General features: G+C 57.5%; 1 protein-coding gene across 9 annotated transcripts in view; it reads right to left on the reverse strand.

Moving 5' to 3' along the window:
• The window catches only part of ADD1 (adducin 1), a 73,261-nt gene extending 70,809 nt beyond the window's left edge, over nucleotides 1–2,452 (reverse strand). For all 9 annotated transcript variants that reach the window (XM_058670339.1, XM_058670337.1, XM_058670335.1 and 6 more), the window contains exon 1: nucleotides 2,392–2,452. The gene's annotated coding sequence lies outside the window, so the exon portion shown is untranslated. The remainder of the gene's footprint in view (nucleotides 1–2,391) is intronic.
• Between the last annotated feature and the right edge of the window lie 5,442 nt (nucleotides 2,453–7,894).

The raw sequence follows: 7,894 nt of genomic DNA on the forward strand, positions 1-7,894 counted from the left end.
TGCGGTGCCACTGCAGGTCCCAGCTGCCCCACTCCTTGGTGGGAGCTCCAGAGGCAGCCGTGGCTTCCGGCTGGCCATCGGCCCTCTGGGGAGTGACGCAGCAGATGCAAGCTCTGTCTCACCCTTTCTCTAACTATTGATTCAAGAAGCTGGACAGAAAACAAAGGCAGGACTGGAATCAGGTCCTCTGACACGGGAGCAACAGGCGTCAACAACTTGACCTGTAACAGGGGCCCCTCTGCATACACACCCCACTGGCTTCTTTGGAGAGACACATCGAGCCTAGCAGTTAGAGCAGCCCATCTCACACCCGACCCTGGGGTGCCCCAGCCCCAGCTCTGCTGGCAGCTAGGTTCCCCGCTGCCACGGGGGCGGGAGGACCTGCACTGATCTGCTGATTCCTGCCCCTTTGGGGCCCACTCCCAGCTGCCACGGGCAGTGTGGACGGAAGTTCGCTCTCTCTTGAATAAAACCTAAACCATAAGACAGAGATTAGTAAGCTAACTCCTTACCCTGGGCTCAGTAAGTAATGGAGAAGCAAGAACTCATCCTGCCTGTTTTTTTCTTTTTCTAAAAATTTATTTGGGGTCAGTAAAAGCCACTGTCTACAGCACCAGTTCCAGTCCTGGCTGCTCCCCCTTCCACCCAGCTCCCTGCTGACGTGAGGAGGCTGGCCTTGGGGCAGCAGCAAGAAGCCGAATCGGAGCACAGCAGCTCTCCGAAACAGCGGGACTACACAAGACAACTTAACGACTTAACCACCGTCCCACACTGCGGGACCCTACCTGACTGTATCCATGGAGCAGATCCCGGGTCACCACCTGCAGTGCTGCCAGTATGTATGTGTGCCAGTTAGAACTCCACTTCCCATCCAGCTCCTTGCTAATGCGCCTGAGAAAGCAGTGGAAGATGGCTCAAGTACTGAGACCCTGCCTCCAGCCCTGCCTCCTGCCCTGGCTCCCTGCCTCCTGCCCTGGGACCCTGCCTCCTACCTGGTCCAGCCCAGCCGCTATGCTTCAACACAACAGAGTAGTGGATAAAGAGAAATTTCTCTGCAGAAATATTCTATCTTGGGAGCAGCGTGATGGCATAGCCAGCTAAGCCACCACCTGTGGTACTGGCTTCCCATACAGACACCGGTTTGCAGCCTGGGAAGGCAGCAGGGTATGGCCCAGAGCCTTGGGACCCTGCACCCGTGTGAGAAACTTGGAAGAATTTCCTGGCTTCGAATCAGCTCAGCTCCAGCTATTGCAGCCAACTGGGAAGTGAACCAGCAGATGGAACATATCTCTCTCTCTCTCTCTCTCTCTCTCTCTATGTATATATATATATATATATATATGTATATATATATATATACTTTGCCTTTGCAATAAAAAGTAGTAAATAAATATTCAAACAAAAAGAAATATTCCATCTAATAAACGGAGTTCGAGCATTGCAATGCCTTCGTCAGGGCCTACTGGAATGTCCCAGGCACTGAGCATTAAGCAGTTAATGAGAGAAGGGCCTACTGCCTACTTCCCTGCCCCCAAAAAACGAGGCCTGGATCTGACCGCACCCTTGGATGGAGTTAGCACTTTACAATAACTCCAAGGTTGAAGTAGCAATCAGGACAAAATCACAGCACACCGCCCCTCAGGGCACTGGGCCAGGCTGCATCAACAGACCAGAGCAGGCCAAAGCTGCAGGGCAATCGCAGATCCAGAGACCCGGCATCTGTCACCCAGATCCTGCCTGAAACCGAAAACCCGACAGGCAAGGCAGCAGCCCTCCCGGTCCCTGGGCCGACAGTCTGTGGGTTTCCTCTGAAAGCCTTTAAGCTGCACACAGTGTTTCCCAGACACCAGTGACAGGGACCCCACATCTGGCTGGGGCTAATCCCTGCTGTAACTGGACGGCAGCTGTCCACACTGTGCGAGGGTGCGAGGGGGAGGCCAGAGGCCAGGGTCACGCCAAGAAACGCCCAGCAGCACGCTGTCAGCTACGGGAGAGAACGACCTCCAGGAGCAAGCTGTCCCCCGGGTGGGCCACGGGCCAGACTCAGCTGCACAGACCCAGGGAGCAAAGTGGTGCACCAGCCGCGAATTCACACACACACACACCCGCACGCTGTAAGCCACAGCAAAACTCTGAAAAGCAGGCCTCACTTGCTCACAAAACAAAACCGTTCTAGCTTTCCCCACCCCGCCAGAATGAAAATCAACATCTTCGACCAAGGCGGAACACAGCATTCAGGGCCGGCTCCTCCCGGAGCCCTCGGCCCGCCGTGGCCTCGGCCCAGCACCGACCATCACCGCCTCCGTGCTCAGGCACAGCCACGAGCAGCCGGGGCGCCTCCCCTGCCCCGCTCCCCGGCGCTCCGGGGCCCCTCGGCCCCGCGGGCCTCACCTCACGGGCGGGTCCGCTGCCGCAGCCGGCTGGGCCTGGCGCTGGGGCTCGGGCTGCCGCTCGGCCTCCGGCTCGGGCAGCCGCTCCGGGCTCGGGCTCGGCCTCCCGCTCCGGGCTCGGGCTCGGCCTCCGCCAGCCGCTCCGGACCCCGCTCCGCCCCCGGCCGCAGCCCCGCCCGCCGGCCGCCCACCCTCGCGGCCCCGGAGCCGTGGCCTCAGCCTTTCGTGCAGGGTGCGGCCTGCGACGCCCGCAACCCAACAAGGCGCCGCCCGATAGGCCCGGCGCGCCACCGCGCCCAGCAACGCGCCCTGCAATTGGCTGCGCCCGCGGAAGGCGGTGGCGCCTCTCGGGCTGCGCGGGTCCCTCTGTGCGGAGCCGCCCCGCCCGTGGGCTGCGGTCCGCTGCGGGGCTGACGCGCTGGTGGCCTCCGGAGGGCGGGCGCGTGAAGCTGCCCTCGGCCGTGGCGGCCGTTCGCGCGCGCAGCGGAGTGCCGGGGCCCGGGGGCCAGCGGTGGTGGCGGGGAGGGCCAGTGCCCTGGCCGCCTGGGTGTGGCCGGCGCCGCCGCGCCTGTGGGCCCTGATAAGGCTGCGGCGCGAGCTGGGCCTCCTGGAAGCCCGGCCTGGCCACCTGCCAGCACCGGCCTGAGGGGCGCCTTCGGGGAGGTGGCCTGAGGGATGGTGACCTGAGCGATGCCTGCCCAAAGATGGCTTGAGGGCCTGAGGTTGGAGGAAAGCTGGCCTGAGGGAAGCCTTCAGGAAGGTCGCCTGAGGGAAGCCAGGGGGTGTGGGGGTCACCATGATCCCTGTTAGCGGGCCTCTTCAGGACTCGCTCTTCTCCCCAGTGACAGCACAAAGCCGAGAGGAAGGCGGAAGAACGGGAGAGGATCTGATGGGGCATCCCGAAGTGCACGTCATGGCCGGCACCTGCTCGGCGGCGGCTGCAGCCCAGTGGCCCAGAAGCAGGGTGCCCGCTGCCTGCCGCCCAGCACGGAGGCCTAGGTGGGAGTCCTGGCGCCAGGCAGCCATCCCAGCCCTGCCCTCCCTGTTCAGGGTGCTTGGGCAGTGAACCACTAAATGGAAGCGCTCCCTACCCACACCCCTGCCACAAGGCTCCACCCTTCATCTGTGCATCATTGACATCAGACCGCTAGCCATCATCCACATGAGACTTGAGGAACCAGTCTTTCAAACCCTGGCCCAATTTCGTTAAGCCTTTTTTAAAAGATTTATTTATTTATTTTAAAGATTTATTTATTTTATTACAAAGTCAGATATACAGAGAGGAGGAGAGACAGAGAGTAAGATCCTTCGTCCGATGATCCACTCCCCAAGTGAGCCGCAACAGCCGGTGCTGTGCTGATCCGAAGCCGGGAACCAGGAAGCTCCTCCAGGTCTCCCACGCGGGTGCTGTGTCCCAAAGCCTTGGGCCGTCCTCAACTGCTTTCCCAGGCCACAAGCAGGGAGCTGGATGGGAAGCAGAGCTGCCGGGATTAGAACCGGCGCCCAAATGGGATCCCAGGGCATTCAAGGCGAGGACTTTAGCTGCTAGGCTACGCCGCCGGGCCCAAGATTTATTTATTTTTATTGAAAGGTGGACATACAGAGAGGAGGAGAGACAGAGAGGAAGATCCTCCATCCGATGGTTCACTCCCCAAGTGACCACAACGGCTGGAGCTGAGCCAATCCGGAGCCAGGAGCAAATCCGGGTCTCCCTTGTGGGTGCAGGGTCCAAAGCTTTGGGCCATCCTCAGCTGCTTTTCCCAGGCCGCAAGCAGAGAGCTGGATGGGAAGCAGGGCCACAGGGATTAGAACCAGCGACCATACGGAATCCTGGGCGTGCAAGGCGAGGACCTTAACCCCTATGCTATCACGCTAGGCCCAAGCCTTCTTTTTATCGGGACCATTTGGGGTGTGAACCAACCGATGGACGTATTCTCTGCAACTGTCTCAAATATTTTTTTTCATGGGCATTTGGGAGAAATCCAAACTAATATTGAGAGCATAGCAAGGAGTATGAAGAGGTGGGACCACAGAGAGCAAGTGCCCCATGACAGCTATGGCTTCCTGGGTGGGACCAGAGTCAGGAGGTCAAGCGGGGGGCAGGTGTCAGATCCCGTAGGAGTCTCCTACCCTGCACTTCTGCCGGAGCGCCTGGGAGTTGGTGCGTGGGGCTCTTCCCAGAGTTCCTGGCTCCTGATCCTGTGTCATGTGGGGCATTTGAGGAATAATCAGCAAATACAAAACAGATCTCTCTCCTGCCTAGCTCTCTCCATCACTCAACCTTTCAAAACATGCTTCTTCAAATACAAAAACAGGAAAACACTATGACAGATACATGATTGGGTGGTCTGAGAAAAACAGGAAGATGAGACCGAGTGAGGCCAGGGCAAAGGAAGGGTGCTGCTGTGGGCGAGGGCGGGCAGGCACTGCAAGGCTGGGTTCTGGCGTAGGCGTGAGAGAGAGGAGTGTGCCTTGTGTGACTTCAGCATACCCCAATTACGACCCCCACCCCAAGTTCTCACCTTGTCCCCTCGCTCCCTTCCCCCACCCTTCTTCCCCTTCTTTTCTGTCTCCACATTTTTTAAATAAATAGTTTTATGTCACTTTTTCTAATGTAACTCTCTCACACTTAAAAGGGAGAAGGCATTATTGGCCTTCTTGTTTCTTTTTTTAATGCTAGTTGCAAGATTCTAGTCCACATTTTCATTGAACCACTGACAATCCACAGTCCACAGCCTGCTTGCCCAGTGGGGGTGGTCGGGGCCGCCTGTCTCCCAGTGCTACTATCGCAGCAGGGGCCTGCCCAGGCCCAGGGGCACAAAGCACGGAGGTCCCAGGCTCTAGCTCCACACCTGTTGCCCTGCCTTTCCCTTCTGTTTCAGCCATGTGGGGATTGAATCAGTGCATGGAAGATATTTCTGTATCTCCTTTCTCTATAAATCTGATCTGCCTTTCCAATAAAAATAACTAACCATTACCCATTGGAACTATTGTGCCAGGCCCTAAATAAATAAAAATCATTTTTAAAAAATAAAGAGGGTCCGGCATCATGGCCTAGTGGTTTAAGTCCTCACCTTGCACATGCGCCGGGATCCCATTGGGGCACCGGTTCTAATCCCGGCAGCTCCACTTCCCATCCAGCTCTGCTTGTGGCCTGGGAAGGCAGTCGAGGACGGCCCAAAGCCTTGGGACCCTGCACCCATGTGGGAGACTCAGAAGAAGCTCCTGGCTCCTGGCTTTGGATTGGCACAGCACCGGCCGTTGTGGTCACTTGGGGAGTGAATCATCGAATGGAAGATCTTCCTCTCTGTCTCTCCTCCTCTCTGTATATCTGACTTTGTAATAAAAATAAATATTTAAAATAAATATATAAATAAATAAATAAGATATGGCCTGGCACAGTAGCCTAGGGACTAAAGTCCTCAACTTGCATGTGCCAGGATTCCAAAGGGGTGCCGGTTCTAATCCCAGCTACCGTTTCTCATGCAGCTCCCTGCTTGTGGCCTGGGAAAGTGGTTGAGGACGTCCCAAAGCCTTGGGACCCCGCACCTGTGTTGGAGACCTGGAAGGGGCTCCAGGCTCCTGGCTTCAGATCAGCGCAGTTCTGGCCGCTGTGACTATTTGGTGAGTGAATAATTGGACACAACATCTTCCTCTCTGTCTCTCCTCCTCTCTGTATATCTCACTTTCCAATAAAAATAAATAAATCTTTTAAAATAATCTATCAGCGAGCACTGGGGCTCATTATACTCCGAGAGCAACAGGTGGCTTGGGACAGAGTCCCAAAGCATCCACGGGTCCTTCACCCTGGGACAGAGCCTGAGTCCCTACTGAACTCCCCACCATGAGCAGGTTGGTGAACTCGGCCTCTTTCCCAGGACTGTCCCTGGGGCAGGGTTCAGCTGGCCCTCTGAGGGCCCTGCCTCAGAGCCCACTGTGGCCTGTAGGGCAAAGCCAGGGCCTCCCACAATCATCCTCCCAGCCCCCCCAGATGACGGTCAGAGGCTGAGATGGATATAAGGATCCAAGCCAGGACCAGCATCAAGAGGGGGCAGGGCTGGGACCCAGACCAGTCCTCCCTGAGCCTCTGTTCTCTCCTCTGCAAAATGACACAGCGGATACTTCACTGAGCCAATGATGACAAGTACTCGGCTCAGCACCCTGGACCCACAGTGGGATCAGACCTTCTGGCAGGTCTCGGGGGCTGTGGTGGAGGCTAGTGAGAGTGCCTTTCACCCCTCCTTCATGCTGTTTGGACTGCAGCCAGGCACCCACACACCACTCCCAACATCTGTACTCACACAGCGAGGCCCAGGGCTGGGAGGTCAGACAGGCTGGGCCAGTGCTGGCATGGGCCACAGGCCCATGGGGGCCAGAGGGACCTGTAACTTGGCTCCAGCCCTCCAACCTCCCAGCCCAGTGACCTTCAAGTACCCTCTGGCTGCTGAACTGGCTCAGTCACCACCAAGTAGAGGACAACAGCATGCCACCAGCTTGGCAGAGCACCGGGCACTGGCCGGAAAGTACTTCTGGGATGCAACCACCAGTGTTACAGGAAGGAGAGCCACTAACGTGACAACCCCTACCCCTGCCAGAGGTCCCCAGGCAGGCTCAAGGAAGATGAACAGCTGCTCTGATACAGCCTGTGCCCCAGAGCTGACCACCCCTTGGGCTGAAGAGCAAGCATCTGCTGACCTGCGCTGGGGCCTGGCCTGGGAGTGGACAGCCCGCCATGGGACCTACAGCCTACTACTCATGTACCCCACACTCACCAGCTAACGTCATCATTCCCTCTCCAGGAAGCCACAGGATCCCAGAACATGGGGTAGGGTGAAGAGGGCGGCGTAAGAGTGACACAGGTCTGTGCCCTGGACGCCAAGCCCCTGGCTGATGGGCTGATGGTCACCATGCCACCCAGAGCCTGTGCCCTGGACGCCAAGCCCCTGGCTGGTGGGCATGAGTGCAGATTTTGGTATGGGTTTTACATGACACTTTCCCCAACATAAAGTACAACATGATCACGTGATTCTGGGGACCCTGCCAGGCGGACTCTCATAGCTAAGTCTGGGCTGATGAGACATTCAGCCTGGCACCAGTAAAGCTGCCGCCCACAGCACGAGCCCCTCCTGTGGGTGTGAGCACCATAGGAGCACCAGCCTCTCCTATGGATGCTGGTTCAAATCCCAGCCTCTCCACTTTCTGACCCAGCTCTCAGCACCTGGGATAGCATCAGCAGATGGCCCAAATGCTTGGCCGCCAATGGGGGAGACCTGGAAGAAGCTCCTGGCTTCAATCAGACTCAGGGCTAGCCATTGCAGCCACTCGGGGAGTGAACCAGCAAAGCAGAAGATCTCTCTCTCTCTCTAAAAAATCTTTGAAAGATGAAAAGTACAGCCTCGATGACTGTGCCAAGGGACCAGCCTGAGGCTGCAGCAAGTGAAGGGACCAACCAGGGGCGGCTGAGCCGGGAGCTACCTGGAGGCTTGGGAGCCTTGCAGCCTGCT

Source organism: Ochotona princeps, chromosome 11 (assembly GCF_030435755.1).
Source record: "Ochotona princeps isolate mOchPri1 chromosome 11, mOchPri1.hap1, whole genome shotgun sequence".
Lineage (NCBI taxonomy): Eukaryota > Metazoa > Chordata > Mammalia > Lagomorpha > Ochotonidae > Ochotona > Ochotona princeps.